The sequence below is a fragment of the Myotis daubentonii genome, chromosome 18 (genome assembly GCF_963259705.1).
Source record: "Myotis daubentonii chromosome 18, mMyoDau2.1, whole genome shotgun sequence".
NCBI classification, from domain to species: Eukaryota; Metazoa; Chordata; class Mammalia; order Chiroptera; family Vespertilionidae; genus Myotis; species Myotis daubentonii.
The window spans coordinates 8,840,617-8,846,295 of NC_081857.1; the positions used below are offsets into that span (position 1 = coordinate 8,840,617).

Here is a 5,679-nt window from a genome sequence, read left to right on the forward strand (position 1 = left end):
CATTCTATCTGCTTTTGCTTCATGTATTGAACGTTCCACGAATGATGGGGTTTTCCAGGCTGGCCAGAAGGGTACTGTTCCCAGGTTGTGTGTGCTGAGCAATGTTTCCTTAATTCCTTCATCTATTCAGATTATTCTTTGCCCCACCTCCCAGATTCCTGTGGGTATGTGCTGATCGGTTCTCAGCTGAATACTTGCGGGGATTTCGCTTTAGATCTCCAGCGTTCTCTCTCTGTGGAACTCTCTTCTCTCCGATTTTCTTTCCTGTGGGTTCCACCTGCCTTGTACTCTCAGCATTGTCTCCTTAACTCAGGGAGTCCACCAGGCTCGACCTGGGACGCCCATCCTACCCGTGACCTGGAAACTCTCTTAAGGTAGTAAGCTGAGGCAATCAGAGGGTTGGCCTTATTTATTTCCCATTTCAAAAAGATCGCTGCCCTTCGTGCCTGGTCTTGTAAATGTCTTATAAATGGTCATTGTCTTATAAATAGTGGTTTCAAACATTTTGTCTGTTTTTTGTTTGTTGGTTGGTTTGTTTGTTTTTGGTTGTTTTAGGTGGGAGAGTAAATCCTATCTCTCTTACTTTGTTTTGGCTGAACACCAGTCTCTCTGAATTTTGGAGACCAATCTTGAGATACCACGTGGAGCCTGTGGCAAACTCAATAGGAAAATGCCAGGAGGGCCTGAGACTTTGGGAGCAAGCAGATGCTCTTCTTGCCAGGTCACTATTCTTTTGAGAAATAGTTTGGCTTGTTGCTGGCCCGACAGACTAAACCACTGACCGCTGGATACATGAGCATCCAACCAAAGCTACTCATCATGGTGACGAACCCATACATGCAGGCCTGCCCAAGCAGCTCTCAATAATCAAGAGCAAGTGACATCTGTGGGACTGGCCCAAGCGGATGCCGATGGCTCGTGTAAGGTGTGGAGCAAGTCACTCAAGCTCTCAGTATGCTCATTCCTGTTGTCCTCCTCCTCTTCCTCAATCTACATGTATGGCCTCATGGAGAGTTGACCGAGGAGGAGGAAAACCAAGACTGCTTTGCAAAACTCTTCCTGAGATGGTGGCATCCACCCAAAGTAAACGACTTCAGCATTATAGCTCCGTTCAGGAGCGCACAGAAGTCCCGCCAGTGGGAGGACTCGGAGCAGGACAGCTGATGACTTTGCTTGAAAGGAGAGATGGCATCAGGTAAGGCTCTCACTAATTCATGTGCTTTGCTAATGACTTGGCCAGATGGTCAAGAACTTGGAGGGGGTACGATTCAAGAACTGGTGACAAGGAAATTTAAGGAAAAAATACGTGGATGGGCCCTTTGGAATGGGTACAGAACATGAGGATATTTGTCTTCCATGTGGATATCTACCAAGCTCTTGTTAGTAATCAGGTAGACAAGATGGCCCACTCTGTGCATGTTAGCATTTTCCCTCAGGAACCACAGGGTTTGCTCAGTGGGTTTGTGAACAGAGTGGCCATGGTGGCCAAGTTGAAGGCTTGGCATAGGCTCGGTTACATAATCTCAGCAAGAGTAACCTGATTGCCACCATTGTTAAATGTCCCACATCCCCAAAGCAGAACCCTACCCTGAGCTCCCGACTTGGTACCATAACCGAGGGGACCAGTCAGCTGCTTGAGGCCAGGCTGGTTATTTTGGACCCCATTCATGGAGGAGCTACGATTCATTCTCCTGGAACAGACACCTAGTCTAGTGGAACGAGGGTTCTTGCCAGCAGGGTTACTTTTGCGAAGATGTAGGTTTGTTTGTTTGCCTAAAGAGTAGAGATTAGAATCGAACGTGGCTGTGGTAGACAGACCTCGCTGCCATGGATGGGTCATTAAGAGGGTCTGGAGACAGCCTGTGAGGTGGCACATGAGTCAGAGATGGCTGCAGGGTGAATAAATAGCCAAGTCTTGCACTATCCAGGCTTAGCCCCGGGCTCAGTAATTGTTATGTTGGTGAGGGCATGACGGTGTGGTGGTGTGTACATGTGTGTGTTGCATGCCAACATGCCATCCTTCTGATCAGTGGGAAGGGCTTTTTTTTTTTTTTAAGTTGCTTGATTTATTTATTTATTTTTGATTTCAGAGAGGAAGGGAGAGGGAGAGATAGAAACATCAATGATGAGAGAGAATCACTGATTAGCTGTCTCCTGCACGCCCCCTACTGGGGATTGAGCCTGCAACCCAGGCATAGGCCCCTGACTGGAATCAAACCCGGGACCCTTCAGTCTGTGGGCTGACGCTGTATCCATGGAGCCAAACAGGCTAGGGCAGCGGGGAGGGCTTCAAGGCAATGACTAAGAGGTCTCAGACGGAAGGCAAGAGTGTGAGGTAGTCTCTGATCCCTTGTTTATTCAGGGTCTAGCATAGTTTCTGTCACAGAGTAGTTTCATTTGTTGAATGAGAAAGAGAAAAAGAAAAAGAAAAAAAAAATGAATGAGCGGGTCTGCATGTCCTTGGAGGTGGAAGGGATCTCAGAGGTGATCTAGTCCCACCCCCAGCCACTCTGAGACTGGTGGTTGGCATCGCCCACTGCTTGTCCTTATGTAGGACAATGGTTCTAGCTAAGATGCATCAAGTGCTTACCACTCTACTTTACCTGCATTAACCTCTTTTAAGCCTCCTAACTCAAGGCTTAAGAAGAAATAGTTTCAAGTAACCTCTTCAAAGTCATACAGTTAGTAGAGGGCAGAGTAGGAGTTGAAGCCAGATGTATCTGACTCCGTAGCCCAAGCTGTTAAACACTCTGCTGGGCTGTTGGGATACATATTGTGACAGGGTTCTCACCAGCCAGTGTCTGAGGGTCCTCACTGAGACTTCTGAGAGCCACGCTCCTCCCACCTCCACCGACCGCCCCACAGCTTCTGAGATGGCTCTCCCTGTGAGTGTGGAGGGTGGCATCTACCCCCCCGCTGGTGCCCTCGCTGACAGGCCCACGTTCCCACAGGCTCTTAGCATCAGCTCTCAGGCGGAGCCAGCGCAGTCTGAGCAGGGCAGAGTTTCGGGCCCATTGCCTCCTGTCTAGACACGATGCGTTTTTAATGCCGGCCCACCTCACATTAGCTTTTTAGGCAACAGAAATTCTTCCCCTGCTCCGGCCGGCTTGGTTGAATCCATGTGAGACTCAGCTCAAAGCTGGAAGTCCTAGGAGGGCAAGACCAGCACGCGCCCTGGGCCTGGTCTGAGTCGTCCGTGATTCTGGTTTCTGGGTCTAAGTACTGAGCAGAGAGGGAGGCAGGAGGCTGCACAGGAACTGGGGTGCTCCTGGTGTGCGGGGTGATGCTTGACAGCCGTCCCGGCTGGGGTGGAGCTGTGAGGGGTGTGCGTGTGTGTGTGTCCACATGTGTGCACATTCGTGAGTGTGGGTGATGTAGCAGGGAATCTTCTAGAACAGCTGTTGGGCATCTGTCTCAGCCTCATCCATCTGAGCCTTCCATTCTCACTGAATCTTGTTTCACTGGAAAAATCATCTTCCAGACCGAGCTGAACTCCGCACATGAGTGGCCTCTGGACCTCCCCTCATCCCTGCAGCCCCGGTGCGAGGAGATAACTAAGGAGGCTGCCCTTGCTAGAAGCCCAGGAGGCCGAAAGCCCCGCTCCGGTGACCTGTGCCACGGCTGCAAGGAGTCGGCGCTGCACTTCACCGGGGCCCGCACAGGCCTCAGGCCTCTGCACGTGTGGGTGGCTGTGGCTCTCCTTGCATGTGACCCTTTGTTAATTGCCTTGCACTTCCTCTCAATTAAGAAGTAAGGTGGCTCCTGATGCACAGAAGAGGATGCTCTGTCTGACCTTTCCGACTCCCCAAATGGGTGAGGGGTGGAGGAGCCAACCGAGTGAGGGAAGAGGAGGGTGGGGTGGGGGGTGGGGGTCGGGGGGGCTCTGCTCTGCCTCCCACCACAGCATGGCTTCCATCATGGCATTGCCCTGGGCCAGCTGGGCGAGGAGGGGCCACATTGCACCGCCTGGCACCTCGGGCGGGCGGGCACTGGATGAGGATGGCCCTGGAGAGCAGAGAGGGCGTGGGCTCTGGGATTCAGCAGACTCTGGTTTGCATTCCGGGCCTGGTATTGGTAAGTCACACACACGTTCCAGTTTCTTTATCTTTTGAATGAGATTAACACTTCCCACCTCCTGGGACTGCGGAGACGTTGAAGATCAGGCGCATCAAACCCCTGCCTCACAGGGGACACTAATAAAGCGGAGAAGTGACCCTGCCTGCCCCTCCCACCCTCTCCAGACGGCGCGGGAGAGACGGGCTAATTGATACGGCAGTTCTTCGGGCTCTGCCAGCTGTCGTTAGCTAGAGTGATGCTGGCAGCAGTGTTTACAGAAAATTCCCTGAGACTCTGTGTTTCCAGGATGTGCAGCTCCGAAGGCTCCGGGGAGCTACTGGCAGTTCGGGTGCATCCCTTTCTGCGCTCCTCCCCCCTGAACCTGCTCTCCTGAATGTCCCCAGCCCGGGAAATGGCTGTTTACCAGCGGCAGGAAAAAGATTCAGGATGCTGCAGGGGAGATTTTTGTCTCGCTAAGTCTCCACGCTCCATGGGGAATGGCCAATTAGAGCCCAGCTCCCAGAGATCCATCACCGTCGCACCTGGCTCCTGGGGCCCGTCAGCCTGGCTGGCTCCCTGGTAAAGGCCATAGATCACAACGTCTCTTAGCAAAGTTGGGAAGGGCCGAGGGAGGCAGGTGGATCGCAGGACAGATGCTGAGAAGCCGGGGAGGGCTGGGAGGAACCATAACCTTGTCAGCACTCAGTGGCACAGGGCAGAGGACAGCCAGATAAATTCAAATATGCCCTTAAATCCAGAGCGTTGGAACAGTTTCCAAAAGAACACCCGGGATTGTCCCATTTGCATGGCCTCCCTGTCCTCATTGCCCCTTAACTCTGAGGAGGCACTGAAGGTCGGAGGATAGGAAAGAAGCCAACGCCTTTGGCTCAGAGGAGGCCTCGGTGCAACTTTCTTCCGGATCCGGATTCATCCAACACCAGCTGCCTCCACCCAACCATCAAAGTTTGACCCCAGGGAGATCCAAGTCGTATACCTGAGGTGCACTGCTGGGGAAGTCCACGCCACGTCTGCTCTGGGTCCCAAGATCGGGCCCCTGGGTCTGTCTCCAAAAAGGCTAGCGATGACATCGCCAAAGAGCCGGCGATGGGGAAGGTCTGAGGGTTGCCGTAAAACTGACCGTTCAGAACTCACAGGCCCAGACTGAGGTAGTGTCTTCTGCCTCTGCCCTGATCATCAAAGCTCTCAAGGAGTCGCCAAGAGACAGAAAGAAGCAAATGCACATTAAGCGCCGTGGAAATGTCACTTTAAGAATATGTTTCTATTTATTTTTTCTTTAGAGAGAGAGGGAGGGAGAGGGAGAGAGAGAGGAACACCAGTTGAACATACAACCTGAGCATGTATGTGCCTGGACCAGGAATCGAACCGGCGACCTTTCGATGCACAGGACGACACTCAACCAACTGAGCCACAATCAGCCAAGGCTTTTGATGAAATTGTCAACACGGCCTGACAGATGTGGCACCGATCTTTAGCTAGAGAACTCTCTGGAACCATTGAGATCCTGGGGACTACTCAGTCTGTGGGCTGCAAGGCTGATGGCTGCCACCCTCATGACATCATAGATGACATCACAGTGGTGCAGTGGAATGCCCGGCTAGTTAA

General features: G+C 52.3%; 1 pseudogene; it reads left to right on the forward strand.

The window, feature by feature from the left end:
* The first annotated feature begins 1,185 nt into the window (after nucleotides 1-1,185).
* Nucleotides 1,186-5,679, forward strand: LOC132221088 (large ribosomal subunit protein uL11-like; annotated as a pseudogene).